The 22,158-nt window shown below is 45.4% G+C and overlaps 2 long non-coding RNA genes across 8 annotated transcripts in view; one reads left to right on the top strand and one right to left on the bottom strand.

The window, feature by feature from the left end:
* LOC120099033 (uncharacterized) overlaps positions 1-6,170 on the bottom strand; it is a 42,994-nt gene extending 36,824 nt beyond the window's left edge. The window contains exons 1-3 of one of the 5 annotated variants that reach the window (XR_010062854.1): positions 5,901-6,170; positions 5,703-5,815; positions 3,831-4,090 (exon numbers count right to left, since the gene is read on the bottom strand). This is a non-coding gene — a long non-coding RNA (uncharacterized LOC120099033). Of the gene's footprint in view, positions 1-3,830; positions 4,091-5,702; positions 5,816-5,900 lie in introns of those variants that run through there. The other 4 variants (XR_005497866.2, XR_005497880.2, XR_010062853.1 and 1 more) reach the window with 4 other exon arrangements.
* On the top strand, positions 5,281-21,946 carry LOC108349392 (uncharacterized). Of its 3 annotated transcripts, XR_005497899.2 has the most exons (6): positions 5,281-5,551; positions 5,801-5,877; positions 5,960-6,091; positions 13,907-14,031; positions 20,757-20,978; positions 21,122-21,946. It is a non-coding gene; the product is annotated as an uncharacterized LOC108349392 (long non-coding RNA). The 3 variants fall into 3 exon arrangements; XR_005497893.2 differs by having other exon boundaries at positions 5,317-5,877; XR_010062855.1 differs by lacking the exon at positions 13,907-14,031 and having other exon boundaries at positions 5,456-5,877.
* Positions 21,947-22,158: the final 212 nt, after the last annotated feature.

A 22,158-nucleotide genomic window follows, 5' to 3' on the forward strand; every position in this document is an offset into this window, starting at 1 on the left:
CCAACTAGGCCTGTCTGCAGCAGCAATAGAAGTCACAAATTCTCCTGTGGTTCTCATGCACTAAGTATGGTAGTGAATGATTCTGTCCTCTCTCTTACCAACACATTCAACCACCCTCTTCACATATGAACAAAAGAGATAAGGAAGGAGAACAAGTAAAACACTCAATAATGGAAACTTAACCAGAGAGAGAAAGGTTAAAAGAGAGAGGGAATGAAAAGAAGACAGAGGGACAGACAAAAGAAACCAGACGGTATCAATCAGGTCCCAGGTCACCTAAGTAGCTTGGAAATCCCAGTGTACCTTCAGCCACGTTTCACTGAGAGGAGAGCTGTCCCTGGTGAAGGTTCACAGGTTTATTCATGGTATTCAGGGAGGTCAGAGGAAAATAAAGTTGTAACACAATTGACAAAGAGCTTTGGAGTGTCACAGAAAACAGTCATATGCATTGCCTGGAGTTACAGATATCCACAAGCCTCATTCTACTTCTACTTCTTCTTCTTCTTCTTCTTCTTCTTCTTCTTCTTCTTCTTCTTCTTCTTCTTCTTCTTCTTCTTCTTCTTCTCCTCCTCCTCCTCCTCCTCCTCCTCCTCCTCCTCCTTCTCCTCCTCCTCTTCCTCCTCCTCCTCCTCCTCCTCCTCCTCCTCCTCCTCCTCCTTCTTCTTCTTCTTCTTCTTCTTCTTCTTCTTCTTCTTCTTCTTCTTCTTCTTCTTCCTCTTCTTCTTCTTCTTTTTCTTTGTATTTATTTATTTTATGTACAGCATTCTGCCTGCATATGTAACTGCAGGCCAGAAGAGGGCATCAGATCTCATTACAGATAGTTGTGACCCACCATGTGGTTGCTGGGAATTGAACTCATGACCTCTGGAAGTCAGTGCTCTTAACCACTAAGCCATCTCTCCAGCCCCACAAGCCTCACTCTTAAGGAGATTTTTCTGAGTGAAATTATTCAAAGGGGTCTTGTCAGAGAATGCACCTTCTTCAGGATCTCAGAATGAGCTGAAGATCAGTGTATCAAGTGTCACAGGGTACACTTCCAAGAAAGTCCATTGAGCCTCAAACTCTGTGTGTGTGTGTGTGTGTGTGTGTGTGTGTGTGTGTGTGTGTGTGTGTGTGTCCTATGTGTATTGTATGTGTGCACTTGCAGAGGCCAGGAGAACATCTCTTTCTGCCTTATTTTCTTAAGACTGGTCTTCACATTGAATCTGAAACTCCTAGATAAGAAGTGTCTTAGTCGGGGTTCTCTAGAGTCACAGAACTTATGGGTAGTATATAGTAAGAGAATTGGTTTACAACTTACAGTCTGTAATCCAACCCTCTAAGAAAGACCAGAAGCAGCCGTGAATGGAAGTCCAAGGATCTAGCAGTGGCTCAGTCCTACAAGCCAGGCAGACAGGCAGGCGAAAAAGAGACTCTTCCTTCTTCCACTGTCCTTGAGTAAATCTCTAGCAGAAGGTGTGTCCCAGATTAAAGGTGTATACCACCATGCCTGGGTCTTGAACTTGCTTTGTCCCAGGTAACCTTGAACTCAGAAATCTCCTTGCCTTCAGCTCCTGGGATTCATAGCCACTTTGCCTCAAGATCTCCATACCAAGATCCAGGTCAGAAACTTGTATCTCCCAGCCTCAAGATCTGGATCACAGGTGAGCCTTCCAGTTCTGGATTGTAGTTCATTCCAGATGTAGTCAGGTTGACAACCAGGAATAGCCACTATAAGAAGTGAATTCCAACTTTCTTACTTCCAGCTGTGTGGGGGAGGAGGAAGTCTGAGATGCAAACTAGGTCTTCATGTCTGTGAACCAACATTCTTACCCACCAAACCATCTCTCCAGCTCTGGTGGCTTAAATGACAAATGGCCTCCAGAGGCTCCAGCACTTGAACACTTGGTCCTTCGTTGGTAATACTGTGGGGAGGTTTAGGAGGTGCGACCTTGACACCACTTTGTCTGTATAAAGACTCACACCACTTTTGGTTTGACTCTGTGCTTCATGCTTGTGTTTGAAGATGTGAGTTCTAACCTTCTGCCACAATGGACTCAACACTCTGGAACTGCAAACCCAAATAAACCATTCTGTCTCTCCATTGCCTCCGCCCTGCTGTGTTATCACTGCAAAGAAACACATCAGTTCATCCCCAATTTCTGATTGTGCTGTTCTAGGCACTCACTTGAAGCATACTGTATCTCCAGACCCCACTGGGCCTCTTTCCAGTGAAACACCAGCTCCCACACTTGTGGTTTATTGTTCCTGCCCAAACACTGCTCTTTCTAGAGCAAGGAGCCTCTAGGACCATCTAGTTTCTAAAGTTTAAGGAGAGCACTCTCCATCCGGGTTCCAGTCTAAGTGTACAAGATACTATCCCAGCCATGAAAACCCTTCACTACCATGTCACTCCGTAAGATGCCACTGGCCGGTAACCTTGACACTGTGAGTGGCGCCTAAATGCTGCAGTAACACTCAGCACAAGAGAGTTGCTCTAACAAAGCACCTACTTCATCCCTCGCTGAAAAAATAAAACCATTTTTAAGATCTAGTCACATTAAAGTCATATTGGGTGCTGCATGGAACCTGAAAGAAGAGTAGGCAGAGCTTCGATTTGCATCAATGCCCCAGGATTCTTAGGTTCCAAAGGCGTGCACTGTGTGAAAGTGTAATCAAGTAAGATGGGCAGATGGAAACAGCCACCAAGCCCATGCTGTGTAATTAAGTGGTAAATTGACTAAGTCAATCAATATTCTAGGAATGATCAGAGCCATTCATCCATAGCAGGGAGGGAAGCAGAGACACCATCTCTATCTGTGAAGGTTTCATGGAGAAAATAGCTCTATAGGCTAAGTAATCTGTATAAGGCTCCTGGCTAAAGCAGAGTTGTCTGGTACAGGAGCAGACTAAACATACAAAGGGCGGCTTGGATCACCCACCATACTCCAACCCTCATTAGGCAGAGAGCAAAGGTGGTGGCCTGAACCACAGTCACCAGTCACCAAGTGAGAAGGCGGCCTTATCTCTGGGGTGAAGCTCTCATACTTGCAGGAAACGAATCTTACATTTTATAACAATCTGTGAGCCTTCACAGCTCAGTGCTAGCCAACAAAATCTATTCCTTAATATCTAATTTAACTCATTAGATTAAATTAAAGATGTCTCCCCAGGGGGTTGATAATAAAAACAAGTTCATAACCACAGATGCAAGCCCTCTAGAAAAAGTTACCCAATGCTCTCAGCAAAGATGCAAACTTTCCTTCATCAGAAGATGCTATCAGGGAAATCAAAAGACCTAGAGAGTGTGGGAATGTTTAGAAATCATATAGTCAACATAAGTCTTATATCCCTGTTAATTCTACAGAACATTTAAATTTAGCAATTAAAAGACAAACAGTCAAGTTAAAACACAAGCAAAAGATTCAGACACATTTATCTGGAAAAGATTTATCAGCTGTATACACACACACACACACACACACACACACACACACACACAAACACAAGATGTGCAATTTCATTGGGCATCAAGGAACTACAGATCAGAGCTACACTTGACACTCATTTAGGATAGCTCTACAGTCATGGAAAATGTGTTACCCTCACAACCAAAAGTGGTAAGCAATTATAAGGCCTAAAGTTGAACATAAAATTGCTGTGTACCTTACAAAAACTGGAACATATTCGCAGGAAAGGTGGAGGGAGAGAGAAAGAGAGAGAAAGAGAGAGAGAGAGAGAGCACAGCACAGCAGTGACATTTACAACAGCCAAAGAGTAGAAATGACCCCCCCCCCAAAAAAATAAAATCTGTCAATGGATGTAGAGATAAACAAAATCTACCACATCCATAGGGGAGAATATTATTTTCATTTTATTGTTAGCAGCCCAAGGGAATTTTATTAGAGTTTAAAAGTAAAATCCCATACAAGCTGCAGATCTTGCCGGCTACTCAGAAGAGGAGACTTGGAAGGGAAGGGGGAGAGGCCAGTCATGCCATCTGAATCAATCCAACATGGAGGTCAGCCACACGCCGGACAAGCAGCTGCATGGTGGGAAGAGTAAGAAAACCCAAGTACTAGAGGAGGAACTCTTAGGCTCTGGCTAGCACCTGAGAGGAAGAGACAGAAGAGAGAAAATGAAAGGTTATGTCTTTCTGAGTGAAGGCAGACCCAGACAAGCTAAGGAAGACGCTGTGTAGTCACAAAAAAAACTGATGCACAGCTCAGCATATCAGATCAGAAAGTGTGCTAAGTGAAAAGGAACAGTCAGCGAACATGTGCCACCTGACTCCATTTGAAATGCATGCAGTGTCACATGACTTCATTAGAATAGCATCTATTACATGGCTCTGCTTAAAAAGCATGCCTGTCCTAGACTAGCCAATCTATACTGACAGGAAGGAGGTTAATTTCTACCTGCAGCTCAGAGGAGAGGGAAGTACAGTACCTCCCAACGTGTACATTTCTATTTGGAGTGATAAAAAAAAAGTCTGGTTTTGAAGAAGTTATTACAGTTGTCTCAGTATCATACCTAAATATGATAAAAATCATTGAAATGCATAATTTTATCTGGTCAGTTTTATAATATGCAAATTAAGTCTGAATTAACATAATTGATCTAATCTGCTTTTGTCTGAACAAACTTGTTAAGAGTTCAGGAGGCTTTGAGATACAGAGGAGGGAGTGGGAATATCTCCATGAAGATATTTTCCCTGCATTCTGCCTAACCATCTCATCCCAGATACCACACCAGCGACTTCTAACAGTCTCTGAGCTCAAGTCAAAGATACATCAGGTCAGCAGGGTGCAACTCCTATTACCTAATTACACAAGGCTTGGTGATTGATCTATTGATGGTTATCATAAATAACCTCCACCAAGCAGAAGCAAGCACAGCCACTCCTGATAACAGCCAAGAAGATTCATCAACGAGCAAGCCCAGCCACATCAGGGATGAACCGGTAGATGAAATCAAAGGAGAGAGTTGGAGTCATAAGATTAGGGGAAGGAAACAATCGCTAACCATGTTTACTATCTGCTGACCTCAGCAAAGGTTCCGGAAGTGAGGTCTCATCCATTGTACTGCTCTAAAACAGAGTGTTAAGAGAAGTTGACAGGCACTAGAGCCCGGTATGGCCCTCACAGGCACAGGCGCCGAGAGCCTGGGATTGTCCTTGGTAATAACAGCCTTTCGGGAGCAGATGGTTTCTCAGCTGTTAGACTGGACAAAACCCACCGTTGGCATTTTGTCTAGGCTCCGCCCCACAGTTACCTGGCAACCACCAGGTGTGCCTGACTCACTACAAAGGGAGCTGCTTACCCCCTCCTTTCTCTTGCTCCTGCTCTGTCCCCTCCTCCTCTCTCCTCCCCCCTTTCTCTTTGCATGCTCATGGCTGGCCTCTACTTCTCTCTCTCTCTCTCTCTCTCTCTCTCTCTCTCTCTCTCTCTCTCTCTCTCTCTCTCTCTCTCTCTCTCTCTCTCTCCCCCCCACCCCACCCCATACTCTGTCTCTACTACCCTCTCAATTCCCCTCCCCATGTCCTGAGTAAACTATTTTATACTGTGCTATGGTGAGGCTGGTCCCTCAGCAGGAAGGGATGTCTCACCATTGGCCCTTGGAGGCACCCCTTCTCCCACACCTTACTGCACCTCCACCAAACATATTCCTTCTCTCCTTATCTTTATATAAAACACAACACTGGACGTGCCTGCTCTTCCTACCTTAGAAAGATTATTCCTGTTTTTTGTTGGTAACTGGCATGTCCAGGTCACAGACATCTGTGTTTGCTACTTCACAAATCTGTCTTTCTTCATCACAGTTCCTGGAAAGTGACCTGAGTAGAAGAGAGAGCCCATATGGGGGAAGGAAAAAGAAACAGAGAAGAGCTCCTCCGAGGTGCCCACCCGCCCGGCCCTCACCAGCAGGGGAAGGAAGGTAGAGGTCTTCACGAAGCTGATTCTCCCCTTCCCTGAACTAGGACCACACCTCAGGGGCTGAACTTCCTCAGAGTCTTGCTGCTGCTAAGATCCAGGGAATATCTTGCCTTCCAGCCCTCCAGCCCATGGAGGAAGGCCCTGCAATGACAGAGCCCCTGGGGAAAGAATGCCAGGTGAGATGCCACAGGTTTATGCTGAAACACTTGATCTGAACCACAATCTCCTCTTGTCCCTAATCCCTCTTGGTTCACAGCCCCACCCCACCCCCACTCTATGAGCTCACTTCCCTTTGTTCCAGCATCCTCCTGCACAAAGGACATCTGGTCACCCTGCTCTGCACAGCAGCCCCCTTTTATTCTTGAGAATTGCTCTCTGTCGACAGAGGAAATCATTTCCCTCCACCTCTTCCTCATCATCACGGTTTTCCCAAGCAGGGCAGCACTGTCTCTCCACAGACAACTCTCTTCTCAAATTGCCCCTTTCCCTCAATCTGTGGAGTCTCCAATGGGCCCCCTCATTTACTGGTCTCTCATTAGGGAAATAGGCATGGAGATTTAGCCAAAGCCTTTCTGTCTACATTTTAATGCCAACCCCTGCTAATTCAGTCATCTTTCCCCTCTAAGGGGTCTGCCTCCTTAGCGCCACAGACCAGCAGGCCCTTCCCCTCCCCCCTAATGAGCAGCTCCTAGTGCTAATTGAACCTCCACCTGCTCCCGCCTCCCGGCACTCAGCCTGAGGGATGCTGTCTGTGCCCTGAAGACTCCACTCAAGACTATTGTTACCCCTCCCTCCAGAGTCAGCCAGATCTTGACAAACCAAAGTCTTCTCTCTCTCTCTCTCTCTCTCTCTCTCTCTCTCTCTCTCTCTCTCTCTCTCTCTCTCTCTCTATCTCTCTCTGCCTCTCTCTCTCTCTGCCTCTCTCTCTCTCCCCCCCTCCTCTACCTCCCTCCCCCAGCACAAAAGAAAAGTGCTAAAAGCAATGCCAGAGAAAACTATCCTCCCTATTTTAAAGCTAGTTTTCTATTTTGCTTTAAATTGATTTGGATTAGGGGTTACAACAGAAATATAATGCCAGTTGTTTTCCATGTCACTCAAACAATGTTTCAGTGTATTACTGGGAAAATGTGCTCAAAGAACTGGGAGCTGTCTGCAATGTGACCTGATAAAGGCTCTCTCTGGGTCTCTGTTTTATTTTTAAAATTTGTCTTTTGTCTGGTTGGTTGGGTTTTGGTGTGTGTGTGTGTGTGTGTGTGTACACGCAGGTATATAAACATAGATGATGCCTGAAGAGGCCAGAAGAGGGTGTTGAATCCTCTAGAGCTGGAGTCACAGGCATCTGCAACCCACCTGGCCTATGGTCTTTTGAAACACCAAGTAACAAGCACCCTAAACTACTGAGCCATATCTTTTTGACCACTATCTGACCATTCTCTCTCTATCTCTGTTTTTCTCTATTTCTCTACCTCTGCCTCTCTGTTTCTTTGTGTATATGTCTCTGTCTCTCTCCCTCCCTCCCACCTTCAACTCTCCCTCCTTCTTTCCCTCTCTAGTTCAGACATGATATTTTTACATAGCTCTAACTGTCCTAAAACTCTTTATGTAGAGGGCACTGGCCTTGGACACCCTGCCTCTGCCTCCTGCTGGGACTAAAGGTGTGCACCCCTATGCCCAGCTTCTCTGGCCATTCTTAAAGCCATATCATTGTCTACTTTTTGTCTAATTACATGTGAGGGGCATTTTTTCTTTTTTTAGTTGGTGTATACCCATTGTACATAGTACTGGGCTTCATAAAGACATTCCCATGAGTCTGTATCATGGATTATATTTTCTCCCACATTCCTCTTCTCTCCATCTTCCACTTATCTTCCTCATCCTACCATTTTCACATCTACTTTCATATCCTATATACATACATAAATTATTAAATATGCCAAAGACTGATTGAAAATGTGGCATTTGTCTTCCTGAGTTGAACTTAATCATTTTAATATTATAATTTCAAATTGTATCCTTTTTTTTCTGTAAGCAAAATAATTTTATTATTCTCTATGGCTGCATAAAGTTCCACTGAGTGTTTATAATGCACTTTCCTCATCCCTTCCTCTGTTACTGGACACCTGGGTGACTCTATAACTTACCTATTGTGAGTGGTGCTACAATAAAAACCAGTGTATAGTGTCCCTGTGATCCACTGACATAGAGTCCTTCAGGGGTTAAGCTGGGTCCCAGAGTAGATCCCTTTTCATTTTTATTTTCTGAGTGACCTAGACTAGTTGGCACCCCTACCAGCAGTTCATACGAGTCTGCTCTTCTCTGCTTCCTTAGCAGCATCTAATGTTATTTGTTTTCCTCTTTCGAATTAAGTTATTTATTTACATCTGTTCCATCCACTTCTCAAAGTTCCTCCCTCCCACCTCCTCCCCAATAAACCCCTTCCCCTCCTCAAAAAAGAGGAGGTCTCCCATGAATATCAACCAGGTTTGGCACTTCAAGTTGCAGTAGGAGTAGGCACATCTTCTTTTGAGACAAGACAAGGTAGCCCAGCCAGGGAAAAGGGATCTATAGATAGGCAGGGTAGTCAGAGACATCCCCTGCTTCCTCTTTAGGAGGCCCACATGAAGACCAAGCTGCACAACTGTTACATATGTGCAGAAGGCCCCGTTCCATCCCATGCATGCTCTCTGATTAGCAATTCAGTCTCCATGAGCACCCATGGGCCTAGGCTAGTTGAGTCTGCAGGTTTTCTTGTGGTGTCCTTGACTCCTGGCTCCATCAATCCTTCCTCCCCCTCTTCCACAGGATTCCCCATGCTCTACCAAATGTTTGGCTGTGGGTCTCTGCATCAGTTTCCATCAGATGATGGGTGTGGCCTCTCTGATACAGTTATACTAGGCTCCCATGTGAAAGTATAGCAGTATATCAGAATATCATTACTAGTGTCAGGGGTGGGCTCCCTCTTGTGGCAATGGGACTCAAGCCGAGCCAGTCATTGATCAGCCATTCCCTCAAATTCTACTCTATCTTCTATTTCCGTACATCTTATAGAAAGAACAAATGATGGATCTAAGTTTTTATGGCTGGGTTGCTGTCCCAATCCTTCCATTGGAAGTCTTTTCTGGTTACTGGAGGTGGCCATTTCAGGCTCCATATGCCCCATTCTAGAAGTCTTAGGTAGGGTCGCCCTTATGGATTCCTGGGAGTTTCCCTTGTTTTAGGTTTCTTGCTTTTCCCAAAGGTGCCTCCCCTAAATTCAGTTGTCTCTCCCAGTATTCTCCCCCACCTTAGAACCAGTTTTCACAATGACTGCCATTCTTACTGGAGTGACTTAGATTTTAATGTCATTTTACTTTACATTTTCCTGATGGCTAGTGATGTTGAACATTTTAAAATGTATTTGGACATACATTCTTCAGTATCTGTTTATTTAATTACCAACTTATTAAGTTTCTTGACTGTTTATATATTTTAGATATCCTTATTTGGTGAGATGTGTAGTGTGGTGGTTTGAATTTGCTTGGTCCATGGGAAGTAGCAATATTAAGAGGTATGGCCTTATTGCAGTATGTACAGCCTTGTTGGAGGAAGTGCTTCACTGTAGGGGTGGACTTTGAGGTCATATGCTTAAGCTCCACCCAAGGCAGAAGAGACTCTATTGACCCTATTCCTGGCTGCCTTTGGGTCAAGATGTAGAAGAACTCTTGGCTCCTCCAGCACCAACTCAGCCTGCACAATACCATGCTTCCCACTGTTGGTGCCTGTGCCAATAAGGTACTGACAGCTGGGTGCAAACCTGCAGGGTTTAAGAAAAACACATACTCGGGTCATTCGTGTCAGGAGAATGCCAATTCTTTTGCTTTATTCATCAAATATACACCCCCACATTCACCAGGTAGAAAATTCCAGGAAGCACAGTGGGAAAACCGACTTAAGCCCTCAAGAACAAAGAAAAGAGAAACAAAAGACAGGAACTGGTTATCACAAGGTGTACCATCCAGGTGTGTCACTTCAGGGCCTGGATTTTCCTTTGTTAGGAACAAAAGGCTTCTACATGCATCAGGAGGGCTTTAGCAGGGGTAAAACACCGTAGAGGACCCAGGAGGGTCCAGCATCCCACCATGATGATAATGGACTGAATCTCTGAAATTTGTCCCAATTAAATATTTTTCCTTTATGAGAGTTACATTGGTCATAGTGTCTCTTAACAGCAATAAAACCCAAACTAAAACTAAGACATGTGGTTAGGAAAGATTTTCTCCCACTGAGTAGTGCATGTCTTTGATTAGTCCATTTTCTGCTGCTGTAATGGAATGTCACAAGTTGCATAATTGATAAACAATAGTGAGTATTTGTTTGATGGCTTTAGAGGCTAAAGGGTTCAAGATTAGGTATATGTTGAGAACTCTCTTGTATGTCAAAATATTATAGGAGATATTGCATAGATTGGAGGGAGATGGGGGGGGAGATTGTCTTGATAACTACCCCACTACAATGCTCCTATAGTCTAATCACATTTCACAGGTCTCTCTCTCTTGCTATGACAGTGGCAGTTAAAACATCTGCATGGGCTCTAAATGGAACATCCAAACCACAGAGGATGGGACCCTCTGTCTACTAGCATCCTGTTCAGAATGCTTCTCAAACAAATTTCCTGAAGTACTGTAAGAGGAGCTTCCTTATGGTCTGTCCTTAACCATATCTGACCTATGGAAGAATGGGGTTCCCCCCCCAAGAATGCTCTTGTTTTCCTGATGCCCACCCCATGCAATGGTATTTTGTGTATTCGAGCTGCTATTTTCAGAAGTCCTCCCCACTTCAGCTTTCAGAAGCATCCCTTTCTGTGGGTCCACTTAGAGTCAACAGTCCCCTACATCTTGTCACCACCTGTTTTCAATGACCAGACCACGGCAACTCCTTTCCTCTTGAGTATCTTCTCTGATGCCTTTCTTGCTTCTCCAGATAGAGTCTCAGAATGTCATGTCCACATCCACAGGAACCAACTAGGTGGAGAGTTCTACCATGTGGGTAGATCCCCGGCACTCTCTGAACTTACAAAAAACAGCCTTAGCTGGCAAGAAACCATGCGGGGATGGAGTGTTTTCTTTGGCCTGCAGGCTAACTAGGGTGTAACTGATTACTGAGAGGATACACTGGGTAGTCCCTACTGCAGCCAAATGACTGTCCTGGCACATAGACTGACTTTGTCCCAAATTCTGGCGAAGGGTCTGTGATTGCATTTTCCTGTCCTTATACCTGGGTCAGTTGTCCCCAGGCTCCATCATGACAGCACCATCTTTATTGCAGGCTTAATCCATATGCTAAGAAATTATATGGGGATCAAATGCTCATTGGCATTAGACAATAACTCCCAATTGTTCTCAATGGAAGGATTTTATCTGAAAATAAGTGCTGATTTACATGAATTTGCATCTAAAATGCAAATCACAGCCTCCCAATGGGGAGCCAAAGGAAATTTGAAGGCAGCTAGTCTCCTCCTTTATTTAAAAAGCAATGGTTCCATTTGGGTTTTAGAGTAGAAAAAAACTTAAGCTGTGTTCCTAGGCAGTAGCCTACACAAAGAGTAAGGCAGCCTGTGGTGTGCACCGGGCCCCCTTTATCTTGTCTCATGCTGTCTGGACTCCCCATCTTCCATCTGCACCTGATTTACATGGTTCCCCTGTCAATTGTCTGTCAGCACAACGCAGGAAAGAGTCAGTGCTGGGCTCCTGCTTTTTGCAGAGGAAACTGGGACACTGAGGTTAGTGCCAACAGGGACCACTGGGTAGTCTGGTCACTTTCTGCAGAGAGCACAGTTGGACATCTTTAAGCTCAACACTTATACCAGCACCTTAGAAGAATCATAATTCCACTAGTATATGGAATAAAGGTTGGTGTAGCTAAAGGAGGTATGATTATATCTGTGTTTATATTTGGACAAAGTCTCTGTGTTCTCAAATTTCATGGTGAGTGAGAACATTCGGGGATTAAAATCTGACTTGTTATCTTTATAGGGGAAGAGAACACTGTGCCCATATGAAGGTGTGACAGTTGCTGTCACTGTTGCCTGCCCAGGCCCCTTCCTGCTGGCCCTTTATGAATAGACCAAGGGACAATGATACAATGAATACAATACTCAGACTGGATTAATAGAAGAACTGGAATGACTGCATGTGGGTCTGTTCTTAGAACTCAGCCACTGCAGACCAACAAGCACCATGGAGAGCCAGGAGGGGAATCCACATGACAGAGGGAGGGACCCACAATCCCTCTCTCCTCTCTGACCACAAGGTCTGGTGGATGGTAATAGGTTCTCTTCTTCCACAAAGTGTGTCCCAGGGATCAAATTCAGATCCTTGATTCTGGTGTTGTGCAGGCAGATTTGGTGCTGGAGGAGTCAAGAGTTTAGAACCAAAGCCAAGGGAGTCAGGCAGGAGGAGATTGTCACACTGGGAGCAGCTTGAGCTTAGGAGACCTCACAACCTGCCCCCACAGTGACACATTTCCTCTAAGGCCACACCTCCTAAGAGTGCCACTCCCTATGGGCCAATCGTTCAAATGCCTGAGTCATTGAGGGCCAAATCTATTCAAACCACCACAATGCTTGAGTCTTCACAGCCCTGTGACAGCTTTTATGAAGGCAAGCACATGCTCAGGAGCCAGGAGAGTCCCTATCCCTCCTCACATATTCTCTCCAATACCCCCCAACCCCCACCCCCACCCCCACCCCCACCTCTAAGCAACACATTTACTCTTTTACTCTGCATTACAACTTCTAGGGGTGATCCTGCTTACGTTAATTTGCATTCCACTGACTTCAGCGAATTTAATCCTTTCATGTGTTTATAAATCATTTAGACTTTCACTTCTCTGGGATTACTATTCAAAACTCCACCCATTCATCTTTGAAGTTGTTGGTTTTTCTTGGTACAGTTGTAAAAGGTCTTAATGTGCTGGAAGTCTGCCCTCTTTAACCTGAGCTCAGGGACCACCCGGACCACAGTCTTTGCTGTGTGTAACCTCTGAGTCTCCTCTTGTGTTGCAGGTAAAGTCTCCACCTGCCAGGGACTCTGAAGGACACATTAGACTTACAGAATTCTTTACCACACAGGTTAATTTACTATAAGCTGGCATTGTTTTTTTATTTAGTGTACAAATATTTAGACTAATAACGTTTTGATATTACCTGTTGTTAAAGCCTCCAGACCTAGAGAATGAGGTATTTGCTTCCAAACTGTCCCCACCCCCACCCCCACCCCCGAAGAAGCAACACAGCGTTGAACCACTAGGGAAGCTCCCAAAGGCCCCATCTGCGTAGCCCCTGTGCCCACTGTGGCCTACACTTTCATTACCTTCTCCAAATGAGTTCGATGTGTTTGTCCAGAGAAGAGTACAGATCTAAGGGTAGGAGCCAGGGTCCTGGAACAGAGCCCACAGCAGCTTTCAACTGAAGGGGGGTGTCCTCCTCCTCAGCTGCAAATGGCCCTCACTAGTGAACTTAAGCAGTCAGAAGCAATTTAAAAGTTTTTGGTTTCTTCAGTTTTATCCAGAGCTTCCTTGAGGCTTAACATGCAGATTAGAAATACAAACACGGGCTGTAGAGAGCAGGCTACACCCTGCTCTAAGTTGCTACACCCTGTGAAACCATGAGTTCCTGGCTCTGCCCTGTCCTTGGTGGACTCTTCTACAGCAGTTTGTCTCCGAGCTATGTGCGAACGAAGAGGAGCACCACCCTGCCCTGCCAGGATATGTAGGCTCTACCACCCGTACAGTAGCATCCAGGAAGCAGAAACTGAGTATGTATTCCCGCATACAAAAGTAGCACCTAGAAACATATCAAAGTAAATGGGACCATACGGGCATACCAAAACCATATAAGACTAAGAACTTACCAAATATCAGACTTAAGAAGGTTATAACACCCTATACCCCATAAAAACACCTGATATGGTAATGCTACGTCCTCATCAACCTGTCATCTGGCCATCCCATAGGTGCATCCAGGAACTGGCAGACACAGAGCTCCTGATGGTCCCAGGGCTTCACTTAGCATGGTTCCTGTTGCTAAGCAATGGAAGTGCTGGACCTGTCATCTATCATCTGCTGTCCAGCACTCCAGGTCATATGCCTCACCTCTATAGTCCTCTACTTTTTCAACTTAGTTCAATCCTGTTCCTGTGAGACTGTGGGCCTGCAGCTTTCCAACTGGACTCAGTATATAACCACCCTCAGGGAGTCCTGCCTCAGGATCGTCTCCCTCTTCCCCTCCTCCTCCCTCTCCTTCCCCCTCTTCCCCTCCCTCTTCTTGTCCCCCCCCCACCCCCCTCATCCCTCCTCTCTCTCTTGGCAATGGGGTAAGGGACTGTGTGACTGTGTGTGTGACTGTAGGAATCTTGTGTGTCAGTTTATGTGCTTGTGTGAGTATGTGTATGAGAGAGAGTGTGTGTATATGTGTGTGGTACATGTGTGTGCAGGTGTGCTCCTCAGTACAAATGTGTTTGTGGAGGCCATAGGCTTATTTCAGGATATATTTCACAGTCACTTACTGTACTAGCTGGTTTTGTGTGTCAACTTCACACCAGCTGGACTTATCACAGAGAAAGGAAACCTCAGCTGAGGAAATGCCTCCATGAGATCCAGCTGTAAGTCATTTTCTGGATTAGTGATCAAGGGTAGGAGGGCCCAGCCCATTGTGGGTGGTGCCATCCCTGGGCTGGTGGTCTTGGGTTCTATAAGAGAGCAAGCTGAGCAAGCCAGGGGAAGCAAGACAGTAAGTAACATCCCTCCATGGCCTCTGCATCAGTTCCTGCCTCCAAGTTCCTGTCCTGTGTGAGAGTCCCTGTCCTGATTTCCTTTGGTGATGAACAGCAATGTGAAAGTGTCAGATGAATAAACTCTTTTCTCTCCAACTTGCTTCTTGGTCATGATATTTGTGCAGGAAGAGAAACACTAAGACAAATTGGTACCAGCATAGTGGAGCATTCCTGTGACAACCTGACCATGTTTTTGGAAGGACTTTGGAACTTTAAGCTAGAAAAGCCATTGGAATATTAAGAGCTCTATGGGATGTTGAGAACAGTGCAGAAGATGTAGGCTAGGCTTGTAAAATTTCAGAGGGAAGATTAGAGACTTATCAAGGCTGTGGCTGTTTTGAATGTGAAGATTCTATGGTTTTGGTTAGCTGGGACTGAAGAATCAGCTGTAACAAGATACCAGACCTACTAAAGTGAAACCTTTGTGCTTTGGGACAATTGATGCTGGTTAACTGGAGCTAAGAAATTAGCAGTGATTAAGAAGAGACCACTGTCACTGAGGTAAACTCGTCTGGGAAGTATTTTCTGAGAGCACAGAGAGGCTGTGTTCAAGAGGCAACCACAGTTGTACCTCATATTGGTGAAGGTGCAGCCTCAGTGGCAGTTGAAGGCTGAGGACTGAAGGGATCATGCAGAGAAAGTTGAGGCTTAGCACCATGAAACGAGCCTTTGAGAGGCTATTTGTGAAAGTGCAGTCTAATTGCAGCAGAAGACAGCAGTGTTTTGGAGATGACAGTACCATGAGATGACCACCAAGAGCAGTAGCAGCAGCAGTGGAGTACAGGCAGCTGGAGCCTAGAAAACAAGGTGTGTCTACAATGGGCAGAACTGGAGAAGTACCCCAAGCCCTTGGAGGAGCCCAGAAGATCGTGAGTGGAATCCAGATATTGGATGGTTAGAGTTTGATTGTGACTATGCCCTGATATTTTTCCTTCTTGAGGTAAGAAAGTATTTCAGTGGAGCCCACAGTTAGGAGACTTTGAATTGTAAAAGACTTTGAATTTCAAAAGAGATTGGGTATTTAAAAGGGATTGAAATTTTAGTATGTTTGAATTTGTAAAGACTGTGGGATTTTAAAGTTATTTAGATCTTGGGAATGAATAAGAAACTAAGGGTTGAGGATTCATACTGAAATATTTGTATGTCAAGTTGACAAGGGGTCAGTTGTACTGGCTGGTTTTGTGTGTCAACACAAGCTGGAGTTATCACAGAGAAACAAGCTTCCCTTGAGGAAATGCCTTCATGAGATCCAGCTGTAAGGCATTTTCTCAAAATAGTGATCAAGAGGGGAGGACCCAGCCTATGGTGGGTGGTGCCATCCTGGGCTGGTAATCCTGGGTTCTCTAAGAAAGCAAACTGAGAAAGCTAGGGGAAGCAAGTCAGTAAGTAACATCCCTTCATGGCCTCTGCATCAGCTGTTGCCTCCAAGTTCCTGCCCTGTGTGAGTTCCTGTCCTGACTTCCTTTGGTGATGAACAGCAATGTGGAAGTGTCAGCTGAAAAACCCTTTCCTCCCAGACTTGCTTCTTGGTTATGGTGTTTTGTGCAGGAGTAGAAACCCTGACTAAGACAGTTACTTACCCTAAGTTGTTGACACAGGTTCCCCCACACACACCCTGTCTCTGTCTCTGTCTCTGTCTCTGTCTCTGTCTCTGTCTCTCTCTGTGTGTGTGTGTGTGTGTGTGTGTGTGTGTGTGTGTGTGTGTGTGTGTGTGTACGAACCTGGATCTTGCTGTTTAAGCTAGGCTGACATGCCACAGAACCCCAGGATCCTCCTGTCTTTATGACTAGGGTTATAGTGTGTCTCCGTAGCTGAGTTTTCTCATGGGTGCTGAGGACCAGGGTTTGGCTCCTCCCATTTGTGAGTGAGCCCTTGGCCCATCAAGCACATCTCCAGACTCATAAAGGAACCCATCAAGTCTTTCTCACTGCCCTTGGTGTGAGAGGACCTAGAGATCTCTGCCTGCCCTAAACTCATCATTCCCATCTCAACAGTGACTGCTCACCCTCGGCAGTGTGTGTCCTTCTCGCAGTGTCCTCCTCAGTGATTCTGACATTTTATTAGGACTGATTTCTGACTAATTGTTCTGCTTTGTCACTGACTGCTTTGGTAAGTAAAAGCAGTATGAATTAATGGAATTCCTTTGTACTTAATTGCTGAATTACTGTTTTAACTGAGGTCACAAATCATTTTGGCAAATATACATTGTTATGTTTTTTATTGCCCACAAATCAGGAAATTAAATTAATGATTAAATTGATTAACTCTAACGATGATAATTGGTACTGGCTGCTTTGGTCTTCTGATGAATGAAAAGCCCATCTTCCTGCCTGCCTAGGTTTCATCATAATATTATTCATACTATGTAAGAAGAGGGGAAAAAAAACAGGGATGATCCCTACAAGGGACATTCCCAAACCACCCAGTCTCACAGGCCACATACTGACTCTAGACACATACTCCTTGGGTCCACATCTATTTTTATCCATGATCCTTAATAACTGAAGGATCACAATGAAACTATCTTATAAAACAACTTTCCTGCTAAATCCAATCAATGATCCATTTTTTAAATTCCTTATGCCACTAAGACAATTCCCAAGATATGTTTGCTTAGCTCAAATTGAACATGGTTAGAGCATTCTGACTCTCTTACCAGGATGTGCTGTCAAACCCATGACTTAGGGGCCATGTCCTCCAGCAGTCTTCCAACTCTGAAGTCTTCTATGCCTGCCTTCAGGAATATGCACATCCCACAGAATGTAGCCTGGCACCCAGGACTCCAGGCCCTTCTCTAGTCTCCCCTCTCCCCCCTGTTCTCTGACTCCCCTTCTCTAGGGGTCCTCTCACCCAGACTTCTAGAACACAGGTTGCAAGTGCCCCACCGCTACAAACTTGTACAAGCAGCCACTGTGTGGCTCCCAGCTCTCCCCCACACCAGCTCTTCCAGAGGGAAATCTTCCTCTCACTGTTGCTTCCGGGAAATCTGATGCCCAGGTGTCTCTGGGGAAGCCCCTGAGGCCGAGAACCTCACAGAGTCAGTTTTGTTGTTGCCAATGTCTGTCAAACTGAGAAAGTTCCCTGTGTGATAGTCCAGGTACCTGTTATAACAGTATGTGACTGGGAAAAGTCTCATCTAGAAAGGCATGGAGGGGCAGCCATCTTAACTCAGCCTTTTCCTTTCACAAAACTAAAAAGGGTGAAGGGGAAACAACCACTACCCAGACATGAAAGCCAGAGCCTGAGCAATGAACTAGAAGATGGTTAAAGAGCCTCTGCATGAAACTCGTGACTTTATATGTATTTCCATGTGTGTACAGGGTGACATATATGTATGCAGTATAATACTTTCTTAAAAGATTTTCATATGTGTATTCATATCCTTCGACATTTCTTACTTACCCTCCCAGTTCCTTCTGGGCTTTACCCTAACACATCCCCCAAAATTATGGCTTCCATTGATGGATGGATGAATGGATGGATGGATGGATGGATGGATGGATGGATGGATGGATACACAGATGACTGATGATAGATGGATGAAAAGTAGATAGATGATAGATAGATAGATAGATAGATAGATAGATAGATAGATAGATAGATAGACTGACTGATATATGATATGTACACACACCAGTGAGTACAGTTACTATGAAAGTGAAACTTGGACATAGATAAGAATGGCAGGAACATTAGAACAAGTTTGTCCTCAGGCCGTAGACAGACATGAATGCTGGGCTCTGAAAGTCAGTTCTGGTTAACTACATGCCAAGATCAGGCAGAAGAATCTTAGGTAGGAGCAATTGTTTCTAGTGTAGAGCAGGGCCATTCCTACTACATCCCTACCCTGGCCACTGAACCAGGATAGTATAGAGTTCCTTTGTGCATACATTTCTTCTCCAAACTCTTGGAAACAACTTCAAAAAGGGTGATTTTTTCCCCCACTCAGTAAGTGAATAGATCAATCTACACTTCAGAAGTGGCCAGAGACTAAGGAGGGGATGTGGCTAAATAAATGCCAGAATAGCCAGGTGGAAGACATAGGCTTCAGTGGAGAATACAGCATTGCTGTTCATGACTGAATAAAAGCACATGACCCCACAGGGAAGGTGTGGGGCGGGAATGGCACATTGTACAAGAGCACAGCTCACTGCCAAAGACAAGAACTCCATCCCAAGCTGGGGAGTAGAGGTGCTTGGATTAGTGGGCCATCATAGCCCCTCGTTGGGTCTTAATAAACCCATCTTGAAATGCTTTCCTCTCCTTTTAATCTCCTATTATCAAAGAGAACTTGAGGTATTAGCGGGAAGGCCACAACTAAAGAAGATTACATGACTTCAGATCCCGCCAGACTAAAGTGTGCCCAGAGAGCCTGGTGGGGAAGGGACACAGAACAGAATGAGAGCAAATCTTTCAGAGAAAAGAAAGCAGCTTAATGTGCTTACAGAGCTGTCTGGGTGTGACAGAGACTACGTTTTCAGCTTTGTGCACACAGTGATGTCTGACGATCCCTGATCTCTTGTGTTACAACAGACGTCGTCAGATTGTGTGCACACGTATCCTAGGCTGTCTTAGCAAAAAGCAGTCTCCGTTTTCTTCAGTGTAGCCGCTGGCTAGGTGTCTGTGCTCCTGTAAACTGCCCTTCCCCCATGCTGCTGTCTTCAATACTGATGAACCTCAGTGCACCATGCTCAGACATGAACTGAAAGTAGGAAGGGGGCAGGGGACTAGTTGGAAACAGAAGGGAATTAGGGGGCATGGGAAGGGGACCAGAGAGGGTAATGAGGGGTGAATATGATCAAAGAACATTAAATGCCTTATGAAAATATCATAATGAAGCTGCTACTGTGTACAATTAATATACAGAATAAAAATGTGCTATCAAATACAATTTTAAATAACCAAGCAGGCTCATAGGTTAGGATCTCTTATGTTCTCACAGAGGACCCAAAGGTTCCCAGCATTCAGGTGAGACAGCTCACCAACACCTGTAACTCCAGCTCCAGGGACATCCAAAGCCTCTGGCCTCCACAGGCACCTGCACACATGCACGGAACCACACTCAGACACATTAAGTAGTCATCACAGCAAGCATCTCAGAAGACAGGAAGTGGCTCCTCCCTTTGCTCTGACAACGTATCTGGGCCAGTTGTTTCCCAAGCCATCTGCCTGTGACAGTCCTGAGGACAACTTCAAACACCCGCTCACATCAAGTCCCACAGCGTCTCTGCTGTGGGGCATGGCTGGGACCTGAAGCTCACAGACTTTGATATGGAGACAAATCTGTGAACCTCACTTCTAAGTGCAAGCCTTCTTTCATGATAATTACTTTTTATTTGTTTTCCGAATGTTGGTGAGCTAGGGTACATTGGAAGCCTTGCAGAGGTTGTGGTAATGGCAGTGGCAGGGGCAGGAGGCAGATCAACCCTCTCCCCAACCCCCCAAGCCTATTGTGCTCTTCAGAGATGTGAACTTGAGTCCGGTCAGAAGATACCTCTGGGTATCCCAATCTCTGGGTATCCCAATCCCAGTTACAAGTGAAGGCTGAGACAGATGAAGGCCCTGCTGCCTGCTGAAGATTCTGAACTAGGGAGAATGAGGGCAAGTTATCACATTCCAGAGATGGTGTAAAGTTATGTGCTTGTGTATGCACACGTATGCACGCGCGTACACACACACACACACACACATGCTGCCCTGGGAATGTTTCCCACTAGCTGTTCACTAGTATCCTTTATAACATCCTTTTTTAATGTCACAAACAGGTTATGGAAATACTTCCTTGGGTTGTGTGAGGCTTCTAAGCAAGTTATAGATCCAGGCTGTATGTCTCAAACCATAGCCAATGGGTCAAAAGAACATCAAGAAGTTGGGGACTTGATGTTGTCTGAAATGTCATAGCCCTTGACCTGGGATGTCTGTGGTAACCCAGTCAGTGTTTGGTTGAATGGTTTGGGGGAATAGGTATGTCCCTCACACATTTTGTGTTAAGAGCCTAAATGAATCTTGTCTTTCCTTGTGCTTTATCTAGGGATGCCCTGTGAAGTTCAAATCTTCCATGAACCATCTCTCTCCCAAAGGCGTCTGGTCCACAGAAGGAAGCCAGGTCTCCCGGATGACTGCATCGTTGTTCCATGGAGCTTTTAAAATGCAAGTGTCCTGAATGGCAGTGGTGCCAGGTGACAGCTGTGGGCACACCTCATCCTGAAGCGCTGTAGGAACTGACACCAGTGAATGCCAGATATGGGGAAAGGTGAGACTGGCTAGGTGGCTGCAATGTCCCCGCCTCCCCCACCCCATCCCCACACCCCCACTGTCACTGTCGGAAGCTTTGTGGCCATCCTGTTAGCTTTTTAATCATTCCATGCATCAATTTCCTTTTTGTCTGCTTCTTAGGTGTCTGCCCAGTTATCTCCTAGCTAGTTGAGCCTTCTATAAAGAATGTTATTAAAAAGTCTGCAAGAGGCTGCACGGTGGGTTTCTTCCCTCTTTCCAGAGGAGAGGGTGGTTGAGGAGGAAACATGCTTTGTCCACATTCCTTTGTGTATGGTGGGACTATCACCGGTGATGGAGGACCTGTGAGTACTTGGAACCTTATCGGCCCTCAAACTTCAATTGGCCCTTGCATGTCAATAGCAAGAATGGTTATTTCCTGGGGTTGGGGATTTAGCTCAGTGGTAGAGCGCTTGCCTAGCAAGCGCAAGGCCCTGGGTTCGGTCCCCAGCTCCGAGAAAAAAAAGAAAAAAGAAAAGAAAAGAATGGTTATTTCCACTTTTCCACTCCTTGGCTCAGAGTTTCACTTTTCAAGTAGACAGTTGCACGGAGCCATATTGGATTTGGGCCTAGCCGCTTTTTGACTGCATGGTTCAAAGTGACTCTGGGCTGTTTGGCCACAGAGACTCACCCCGAAGATGACTGCCATAAATCTTAAGATTGTTGGATAAAGCCTCTCCCATGAATTTACGGCACAGGAGTATAACATTCAAGGGATGCCTCAGCTCCCTTCAGCAGATACCTTCCCTCAGCAGATACCAGTTATCTCCTCAGTCAACACCCAGTGTCTCCACCACCTGACCTCATCGCCTGACTTCTTTGCCTCCAGCTATCACTGCCTATACCCTCATCTCCCCCTCCTTCATATTTCACAAAGGTCACTCCCCCTACCTGAAAGCCTTAAAAGCTGCAATGTTCATCCCAATAAACGAGACCTTGACAACAGAACTTTTGCTTGGTCTCCTTCTTCTCTTCACCCCCATTTTGGCCCACAGGTAGAAAGCCTCTTCGGGATCCTGAATAACTGGGTCCCCGCTGGCGGGGACAGACAGTGACTTCATGTCTTTGGCTTAAAGCAACACACTTCTCCACCCCTGAGAAAACAAACTCCTTAACCTGCAACTGGGCATCATGCCCAATACGTTATTACTTGGCCTGTA

This window comes from Rattus norvegicus, chromosome 1 (assembly GCF_036323735.1).
Source record: "Rattus norvegicus strain BN/NHsdMcwi chromosome 1, GRCr8, whole genome shotgun sequence".
NCBI classification, from domain to species: domain Eukaryota; kingdom Metazoa; phylum Chordata; class Mammalia; order Rodentia; family Muridae; genus Rattus; species Rattus norvegicus.